Source organism: Carassius gibelio, chromosome B23 (assembly GCF_023724105.1).
Source record: "Carassius gibelio isolate Cgi1373 ecotype wild population from Czech Republic chromosome B23, carGib1.2-hapl.c, whole genome shotgun sequence".
NCBI classification, from domain to species: domain Eukaryota; kingdom Metazoa; phylum Chordata; class Actinopteri; order Cypriniformes; family Cyprinidae; genus Carassius; species Carassius gibelio.
In genome coordinates this window covers 2661814-2671716 of record NC_068418.1, presented here as the reverse complement: position 1 = coordinate 2671716, position 9903 = coordinate 2661814, and the positions used below count along the sequence as shown (strand labels likewise).

General features: G+C 42.8%; 1 non-coding gene and 1 pseudogene across 1 annotated transcript; both read right to left on the bottom strand.

Moving 5' to 3' along the window:
• Nucleotides 1–1244: 1244 nt before the first annotated feature.
• LOC128012415 (U1 spliceosomal RNA) lies at nucleotides 1245–1408 on the bottom strand. The gene has a single exon (XR_008182938.1). It is a non-coding gene; the product is annotated as a U1 spliceosomal RNA (small nuclear RNA).
• Nucleotides 1409–9154: 7746 nt separating this feature from the next.
• On the bottom strand, nucleotides 9155–9367 carry LOC128012686 (uncharacterized; annotated as a pseudogene).
• Between the last annotated feature and the right edge of the window lie 536 nt (nucleotides 9368–9903).

Genomic DNA, 9903 nt, shown 5'->3' with positions numbered 1-9903 from the left:
TACCCCTGCAATCTTAAAACTGGCCGGAGGATGATGATAACCCTGAAAATCAGCTGTGTTCTCATTGAGTAACACTTGATACTGCCTTTGTCCATTCCACACCCCGAATCTGTCTCTTCTGTACCTTGCCATACATATTATTCTATCATTGTTTCGAAGAAAAGATTCCACCGCTTCATCTTCCATGTTCATGTCAAACATATTGATTGTCAAAATCCGGAAATAATTTCTCCACAAAGACTGCATTCTAAACTTATCCAGAGGATGCACACCTTCTTTTTCTCTGAACTTTTCCAAAAATCCCTGGAACAAAATACTGTCTTTCATTGTGACATCAAAATACCTGTCTTTGCCATTTCTTTGAATTGCAAGAATCCCTGGAGGCTCAATTTTCAACAAATCGATGATGACTTTTTGGATGAATTCCTCCCTTTCTGGCATCTCTTCTTCTCTGGCGGAAGCCAGACACGGCGTCTGGGAGACCTGAAACGCTGTGGGATGGTAGTACCCTTCCCCGTCTGCAACGTCACCGGGCCTCGCCCCGATCAGCCTGACGGTGGCTCTGCAGCGACGGAGAGTAGGGCATCGCTCGTAACTCCCAAACGGTTCGTCACAGAGTCACTTGCCTTATGTCATCGAAATCCTTGGCTCGAGCTAAACGAGACGCAGGTCTCAGATTATGCGTTTTTTGTCGAAAACCTTCTTTTGCAAACTAGCGGCAGGTATTTGGCCCAGTCCCACCCAAATGAGCACAGAATGCTTCTCTGGAGTCTGACTGTCAATAATCATCCAAAAAAAATTGGAAATTTGGAATTTTCCATTCACCTTGGCGAGGGGACCTCAAAACGTGCTAAGGTGGTGTGGCCGAGGTGGCTCAATTGGCTATAACTCCAGGAAGGAATGAGATCCTTTCACCCAAATCGGCACACCTGTGCAAGGGCTCAGTCAGCGGTCAGGTGAAAAAGGGCGCTGCGACAGGCCACTAGGTGTCGCTGTAAGCGGAAAAAAACTAATACGATTTTAAAAAGCACAACCAAAAACAAACATGGAGACAGCTACAGCTAGGCTGCTGTCAGTCCAATCGACTTGCAAAAGTGAGGTTTGTGCAAAATACGAAACAACACCAGGGGCCGATTTTTCAAGAGCGTAAGTGATTTTGTTTCACGCGCTCAAAACACATACCCAGCATGTGGCAGGACTCCGTAGATGAGATGGATCTTTCTGCTTTGTTTCACCAGCTATTTCAGGGGAGAGCGCGAACGCAGTCCCCCACTACCATAAATTATGCAGTCGAGATTTCCACATTTGGGGAATTCGCAGGGGTCAGCATGGCCGGAGTGCAATGGACAAGCCTCGCCCTGGGTGAACCGCCTTCTTGATCATGGTGTCTTCCCTGCCAGGTAAGTATGAAGACCCAGGCGGCCAGCCAGAAGTACAATTTGCGTCTCTACCATCCTCACCAACGGCTAGCCCTCTGTAACCTCCAGCATAGGAAGGATGGGTGACTTCCCTTACTGGCCTGGAAACTGCCAAACTAACGTGCTGGTGCTTCCCAACGCTGGTTTTAGATGACTCCTTTTAACCATTACTGGCCTGGAAACTGCCAAACTAATAGGCTGCCGCTTCCCAACGCTGGTTTCAGGTGACTGCCTTTAACCAAACACACCAAATTCGATACATCACCTCGTCAGTGAAAGACTCCGGGACCTCAGGTAGGAGCATCGTTAACCCCTTTACGTGCAAACATCGCCGACGGCCCCAGTTTATTATTGTTTCACTTTCACAGCACATTAAACATCACTGTCTTACTTCATCTGGACAAACTGTGCATCAATTGAAAGTTTAAAGACTCTAGTTTCGATATTTGACCAATATTTTGATAAAACATTGTTGCAGTGACAGATATTTAGTGATTTATGTCAGAAGTGCAAAATAATAAATCTGTATTATGCCACATTTTGAATAGAAATTCACCACTCACTCATATTCAGTCAGGTCAGCAGCGGTTTATTTGTGTTCACATAGACTCACTGAACAGCGTCAATAAGGATTTATAGACCAATGTCACTGGCCTCACTGTTTTAATGGATCCAGTTATCCAGCCGCTAAACACTTCCACAATAAACTCCACGAAGGTGCAATTTATGAAGTTTAATCATGAAAAGTGTGAAACTACAAAAAGAAAAATACACAAACATGAATTTCACAAAAATAGATAAATCATTAAATAAATGAGCATTCACAAACACACAAGGCAAAGAACCAACAACAATACAGTTGAATCAACAGGATAGATTAATACTTTGCAAGCTTGAGTAGAAAAAGATAACAAACATGCTGAATTAAATGCTACATTGCATAGCACAAGAAAAACTCAATGCTCACTTAACAAAATCAAACAGTCACTTACAGATATTGCATTTCAAAAGGCTTTGATAAACGAGATGAAGATGGATGTCTGCAACCACATGGAGTACCTTGCACAACTAAACCACTGAAGGAATATGGCCTACTTCCTCTTTAAAACAGGAAACCATTGGAAAACCCCAAAATAAGTATCAAAATAAAAGTCCTTGTTGAAACCGAAGTTTAAAGTCCAGCACACTCCCCGCCTGGGGTATGTAAAGACCTCACTTTAATTTTTTTTGTACTCCAATATCTTAGGAGGAGTAAAGCAGAACCACTTCTGATATAGGGCGAACAAAGTTTTTCTGCATGCCTTCTCTGATAAATTTCAGCTCCACTTTCCTCACAAGACCATCTTTACTAGGTAGTGTTTTTGCAATGACAGCCATAGGCCACTGATTTCTCTCTGCTTGGCTATCCTTCATCAACACAATGTCTCCTTCCTTGAGACAAGGCTTCTTGTCTTGCCACTTCTGCCTACTCTGTAGAGTGGTAAGATACTCACGACGCCATCTTGTCCAAAATGTTTCTGCAAGGTTTTGAACTCTTTTCCACTCAGCCTTGAAAAGATCATTATCTGTAAATTCGCCAAGAGGTGGAGGGATCGAACAGGTTTTCTGGGTCAACAGAATAGCAGGAGTGAGTATTAAAGGAACTTCAGGATCTGAAGATACTGGCACGAGAGGGCGTGCATTAATGATGGCAGAAACTTCTGCCATAAGGGTTACAAGAACGTCGTGTGTGAGATACAGGGACTTTCTTTCAAGCAACATACAGTCAAGAATACGTCGGGCTATACCCACCATCCTTTCCCAAGCACCTCCCATATGTGACGCATGGGGAGGATTGAATATCCATGTACAAGCATGTTGTTGTAGATACTTCTGAAGATCAGAGCCTGAAGTTTCCTTCTTCATCTTGAGCTCCTGTACTGCTCCAATAAAGTTTGTGCCACAATCAGAGCATATCTGCTTAGCAGGTCCCCTTATTTAAAAAAAAACGTCTCAAAGCATTAATGAATCCACTTGAGCTCAATGTCTCTACAACTTCAATGTGCACTGCTCTTGTGCACATACAAGAGAAAATGACTGCCCATCTTTTGGAATTGGAGCAGCCTCCTCTTGTGCGGCGAGAAACAACCTGCCATGGTCCAAATACATCGACTCCTACATATGTGAAAGTTGGAGCCACTTGAAGTCTTTCTGCGGGCAAATCTGCCATCTGTTGGAGCTCTGTAGGACGACGAAGCTTTCTACATGTCACACACTTGTTAAGTAGACTTCCAATGCATCTTTTGGCACTCATCAGCCAATACCCTGCTGCTCGTATTGCTCCCTCAGTAAAATGCCTTCCTTGATGCTTGACTGCTTGATGGTAGTGTCTAACAAGCAAAGTTGCTATGTGATGTTTCCCAGGAATAATAACAGGATTGCATTCTTCCTTCTCAAAACCTGCCTGGGCAATACGGCCTCCAACACGCAGAAGGCCTTAATCATCCAGAATAGGATGAAGTTTCAGTATACTACTTTTAGGTGAGAGATTGCATCCTGCTTTTATATCACTTAGCTCTTCTGGATAGGCTACATTTTGAACGCTCTTTAGAATAACAATCCTGGCCTTTTCCAACTCTTCATTTGTAGGGCTGTTACTACAGAGATGCCATCCACTACATCTTGGCTTATTTGTTGAATGGGAGAATGACTGGGAGATGTGGCTTAAACGAGCGATCGTTCTAATTAGCTTACTCAAGCTGGAGAAGCGTTCAAAACGCTCAGGAGTCAGGAACTGATTAGGCACTTCAGTTAAACATGAAATCACTTGTGGTCGGATTTCTGGATCTACTTCAAGATCAACAAGGTCATAATCCTCTTGAAGCAAGGCGTTTAAGGTTGGAGATTTCAAAAGGAAATCTGGCCCTGTAAGCCAAGTTGTACTACTGAGACAATCAGCTGATACAGATCTAGACCCATGGTCTGCAGGATTGACATCTGATGGAACATAGTTCCATTGGCTAGGAGTAGATGACTGAAGAATTCGTTGGATTCTGTTGTTCACATACACATAAAAGCGTTTTGTTCGATTATGAATATATCCAAGAACAACCTTACTATCTGTGTAGAACTGGATACTATTGAACTGCAAGCCTATTTCTTCTACAACCATATCTGGGATCTCAACTGCTAGAACTGCTGCACAGAGTTCCAATCTCGGAACAGTCAGATCTGGCCGTAGTGCCAACTTTGTCTTTCCAAACACAAAGCCAGTATCTGCTTGGTCATTTCGAGATGTGGATCGCAGATAAGCTACAGCTGCAACAGCTTTTACAGATGCATCTGCAAATATACACAATTCCCTTGACTGAACCTCAGAAGTAGGAAAAGATGAGTAAGTTCGTGGTATCTTTAGATCTTGCAAATTTTGTAAGGAGTTCCTCCATCTGATCCATTCTGGCTTTATGTCATCTGGTAATGGAGAATCCCAATCTTCAGCCTGCATTGAGAGCTCCCGAAGCAACAGCCTACCTTTGATGGTAACAGGAGCAATAAAACCACATGGATCATATAAGCTGTTTACAGTTGACAGTACACCTCGCCGTGTGAATGGCTTATTGTCGTCAATAGCTTGGAAAGTAAATGTATCTGATGCCAAGTTCCATGACACTCCTAGGCTACGCTGGACTGGAGTATCTTCAAAGAAGAGGTCAACATCTTTGATATCCACAGCCCGATCTTCAGGATGAAATGCCTCAATCACTGCAGGTCGATTAGAGATTATTTTATGTAGTCTGAGGTTTGCTACTGCAAGCATGTCTTGAGTTTGCTTCAGAGCACTAATTGCTGTGGTTTCATTGGGGAAGGATTTCAGAGCATCATCAAAATAGAAATCATGTTCAACGAACTCTTTAACTTCACTGTCGAAGTTCTTTTCTTCCTCTTTGGCCGCTCTATGCAAACCGTATATGGCAACAGCAGGAGAGGGACGATTGCCAAACACATGTACACACATTCTGTATTCCACCATTTCTTTACCAGGGTCATTGTCTTGATATCAGAGAAAGCGCAGAAAATCTCTGTGATCCTTTCTGACTAAAAAACAGTGGAACATATGCTGAATGTCAGCGGTAATCACCACTGGCTCCTTACGAAATCTTAGCAACACTCCCAGGAGGGTATTGTTGAGATCTGGCCCCTTAAGTAGGATATCATTCAATGAGACTCCATTATAAGGTGCACTGGAGTCGAAGACCACACGGATCTTGTTTGGCTTCTTCGGATGATATACACCAAACAAAGGCAGATACCAGCACTCTTGGTCTTTCCTGAGTGGGGGAGCAATTTCTGCATGTCCCCTAGAGAACATGTTGTCCATAAACTCAAGAAAATGGGCTTTCATCTGAGGACGTTTGTCCAAAGTATGACGAAGTGAGGATAGGCGGTTGTAAGCATACTTTCTGTTATTTGGAAGCCGCCTTCTGGGAACTTGAAATGGCAAAGGAGCCACCCAGCCATTGGATTCATCCTGATAGAACTCTTTGTCCATTAAGCGTAGAAACCTGTCATCGTCCACTGACAGTGCAAGCTTGTGATCTCTGGATGTACGGACAAAGATTGATTGGCCTAGCTCCTCGCTTGCACATGTTGCTAAAGCACCTACACCTTTTGATGTAAGATGCTCTTGAAACTGAAGCTTGATGCCATACTGCTCTTTTATGTGGAACTGACTTTCACAGGGCCAGAAGAAGCTGGGGCGGCCACTTTCAAGTATGGAGGTCTTAAAAACATCTACATGAACAGGTCGATGAGCACCTCCAAGACACACATCTCCAATAACTACCCATCCCAGATCTAACTTTTGAGCAAATGGAGCGTTGTGTGGACCATTAATCTGTTGACGGACCTTGTGGACCCTAATGAGGTCCCTAACAAGGAGGAGGAGGATGTTAGCATCTGGATCTAGGGCTGGTATTTCATCAGCAATATCCCTGAGGTGACTGAAATGACGCGCTGCATCTGGGGTAGGAATTTCAGAACGAATGTTAGGAATCTGATTGCACTCTAGCAGTGTAGGAAGATGAAGGCTTACACTCTTATCCAATGATTCCACAATGTAGCCACTAGCTCTCCTTCCTGTTGTCTCTGTTAATCCAGCACATGTCTTGAGTGAATATGGAAAAGAAGATCCTTCAATTTGAAACTCTTCAAAAAATTCTGTTCTTGCCCATGAGCGGTTGCTCTGATCATCCAGAATTGCATACATTCTTCTGGATTCTGATTTGTTACCCACAGGATAGATATTAACCAGACAAATCTTGGAACATGCTCTAGCACTCTTTCCAACTCCACACACTTTAGTACATTTTGATGTTACCTCTTGATTGGTTAATTCACTTTCCTCCCCGCCATCTTCTAAGACAGGAGAGACGGTTTTCCTCCAGGGTGCTGGACCAGGATGTAAAGCGGACACATGACGATCACTATCACATTCAGTGCAGTGGATTTCAGCTTTGCAGTTTTTTGCCATATGCTCTATTGAAGAGCAGCACCTGAAGCATACTGAATGTTCCTTAAGAAACTGTTTACGATCTTCAAGACTTTTTGCTCTAAAGCCTCTGCATCTTTTTAATGGATGTGGCTTGTCATGGATGATACAATATCGTTGAGGATCAACAGTCCGTATCCTGTCCGTAGCATTTCTTGTTTCAGACATCTTGACTTGGGTTTTATGAACAGCTATAGAAGCTTGCCTGAATTTATCTGATCTATCTCGATTTTCTTGTTGTGGTGCTGAAGGAAAAATGGCAAAGCTGGGATCCGTTCTTGTTTTAGCTTCTGAACGAATAAAGTCAGCAAACACAGAAAATGGTGGGAAGGCCACAAAATGTTCTCTCTTATACTTCGATCCATATGATATCCATTTTTCTTGGATATTATAAGGGAGTTTTCCTACAATCGGGCTCACTCCATGAGCGGTGTCAAGATAAGACAACCCAGGAAGATAGCCATCCAGCTTGGCTGCCTCCAGTTCTGCAAGCAGGTCTCCAAGATCACGCAGCCTATACAGATCTTTACCAGATATCTTAGGGAAGCTTTCCAATTTAGAGAAGAGAGCTCTTTCAATTGCCTCTGACGAACCATACATTTCCTCTAGCCTCTCCCAAGCCATTTGTAGACCTTCAAAAGGGTGCCTAATATTAACTGATTTTAGTCTTCGTACATGTTCAGATGATTCTCTACCGAGATATTTGATGAGCAGATCCATCTCTTCCTCTGGCTTAAGGTCAAGGTCTGCAATAGTACTTTTGAAAGATGATCGCCAAGCCCAATAATTTACAGGTTTATCATCAAAAGAATTCAGTCCAGAAGTTACCAACTGACTGCGTGCAATGAATTTGGCCAGGCTGTAAGTGTCTGACATGTGCTCAGGACTACACTGTAAGCTACGGCTAGAAGCTTGGTCTCCTTTATAGTCTGCAGTGCGTTGGAGGCTGATCTCTTTGGAAAACTCTGATGCTGATACATGGTCAACTTCTGTGAAGGCTGCTGCTAGAATTTCTGCTTCTGCTATGGCCGCATCTTTTTCTTTCTCTTCTTGCAGTGCCTCTAGTGTTGCTTGAAGTCGGGCTTGTTCCACTTTAATCTCAATTTCTTTCTTTGCATGAGCCGCTCTTGCCTTGGCTGCCTCTGCCCTCGCACGAGCTTTCGTGACCGCTAAACTGGCTGTAGAGCTTCTTGATGAGGTGGAAGCTTGAGAACTTGAGCAAGCATCATCACTTTCTTTGTGCATGCGATGGCGCAGTGATGATTTAGATTCTCTTGAAGACATGATCTTTGTGTAGACTAACACACAGAGATATTCCTTTATCTCTCTAATAGATGCAGTTGTTAGACAGGCATCCCCTCCATCTTTCCAATTTGCTGCTTATCTTTTCACTGTCACTGGCCTCACTGTTTTAATGGATCCAGTTATCCAGCCGCTAAACACTTCCACAATAAACTCCACGAAGGTGCAATTTATGAAGTTTAATCATGAAAAGTGTGAAACTACAAAAAGAAAAATACACAAACATGAATTTCACAAAAATAGATAAATCATTAAATAAATGAGCATTCACAAACACACAAGGCAAAGAACCAACAACAATACAGTTGAATCAACAGGATAGATTAATACTTTGCAAGCTTGAGTAGAAAAAGATAACAAACATGCTGAATTAAATGCTACATTGCATAGCACAAGAAAAACTCAATGCTCACTTAACAAAATCAAACAGTCACTTACAGATATTGCATTTCAAAAGGCTTTGATAAACGAGATGAAGATGGATGTCTGCAACCACATGGAGTACCTTGCACAACTAAACCACTGAAGGAATATGGCCTACTTCCTCTTTAAAACAGGAAACCATTGGAAAACCCCAAAATAAGTATCAAAATAAAAGTCCTTGTTGAAACCGAAGTTTAAAGTCCAGCACATGACAAACTAATAGGCTGCCGCTTCCCAACACTGGTTTCAGGTGACTGCCTTTAACCAAACACACCAAATTCGATACATCACCTCGTCAGTGAAAGACTCCGGGACCTCAGGTAGGAGCATCGTTAATAGAAGAGTCCAACACCTCAGCAGGGTGCCTCAGAAGAGAGTCCACAATAAACCACAGGATCTGCAAAGGCAGACCTCATTACTTTGAGAGCTATAATACTCACTACAGCTCTGTTATTCGTCACAATGAATGGCATTCCCCAAAAAGGGGAAGCACACCGTTCCTGGAGACACTGCAATACCAGGCTGATGCGTGGAGTGGATGGAGCAAGCCCCGGCTCCAGCTCCATGATCTAAAAATCCATTTAATATGTAGTCCCCGGATGGGGGACGTATCAGATATTAAACTGATAAGACATTTTTTTTTGATGGGTTTTTATTGATATTTAATCAAAAGTGGAACAACTGTACATCAAGTAATAGATAATATAAATGTATACATGCAGACAAAATAAAATAAAATCATCCCAAAGACGGTTAACACACCATTAACATCCTGAATCTCTAAAACACACTCTATACAGACAAAGCACTTGAAATGAAAGCACCTTGTAAAAGTATGTAATCTTAAAACTCATAAAGTTACATATGGTTAAACTATTCTTTTACATACATTTTTATTTTTCCTTAAAAGTGCTTCCAGTGTGTTTTAAAAGCCAGAATAAAACCATGTAAAAAATTGGTGGGTAATCCTCAATTAATAAAAGACAAAAAAATAAATAATAATAATTCTCCATTGTGCTTGATCAGGGAGGTGAGCCTTCGATATGGGCCCACTCCTATTCTTCAGTCCCAGACAATCAGACCTGGCTTCAGTGGCCCAGAGGAGATCCGTACCCTCTGGTCCGCTGCTCCCGTAACCAAAAGTGGTGAGGGTCCATCTACGGGCAACCAGGGTCGGTGGCGGCCGGGACCCTCTCTGTGGCAACCCGGCCCCCTCCATCCAAATGATTAGGC